Below are 547 nucleotides of genomic sequence, written 5' to 3' on the forward strand. Positions count from 1 at the left end.
TCACCTGGAGACCTTGAAGAGAGAGAACAAGAACCTGCAGCGTATGTCAATCTCACTTAACTATGTGTTTATTTCGCTGACCTTCTCAAGTCAGAGACACTCATACTGTTTAAATTGGATTTTACACATGGTTTGCCTACTTTGAACCTAAAGGACAATTATTCCTTTCAAATATTGCACTTCTATCATGCAGGACAGACATGCTCTGTCACCAGTAACTGTGTTTTTGTCTTTATTGTTCTGCAGAGGAGATCTCAGACCTGACAGAACAGATTGGTGAGACTGGAAAGAGTATCCATGAGCTGGAGAAAGCCAAGAAGACTGTGGAGACAGAGAAGTCAGAAATTCAGACAGCACTGGAGGAAGCTGAGGTAAAATCTCGATTACAATATCATACCACTTATATGATAAAATAGAACCTAAGATCTTATATCTATCCATTTGTCCATTTTGATTCAGTTTCTGCAAAATGTAACTTTTGGTATGTTGGCGACTTTTTAAGGGTACACTGGAGCACGAGGAGGCGAAGATTCTCCGTGTTCAGCTT

At 40.0% G+C, this 547-nt stretch overlaps 1 long non-coding RNA gene across 1 annotated transcript; it reads left to right on the top strand.

Annotated features, from left to right (window-relative positions):
• LOC121939821 lies at nucleotides 1-547 on the top strand. The gene is made up of 3 exons (XR_006105528.1): nucleotides 1-41; nucleotides 247-371; nucleotides 503-547. It is a non-coding gene; the product is annotated as an uncharacterized LOC121939821 (long non-coding RNA).

This window comes from Plectropomus leopardus, unplaced genomic scaffold (genome assembly GCF_008729295.1).
Source record: "Plectropomus leopardus isolate mb unplaced genomic scaffold, YSFRI_Pleo_2.0 unplaced_scaffold61958, whole genome shotgun sequence".
In the NCBI taxonomy this organism is placed as follows: Eukaryota; Metazoa; Chordata; class Actinopteri; order Perciformes; family Serranidae; genus Plectropomus; species Plectropomus leopardus.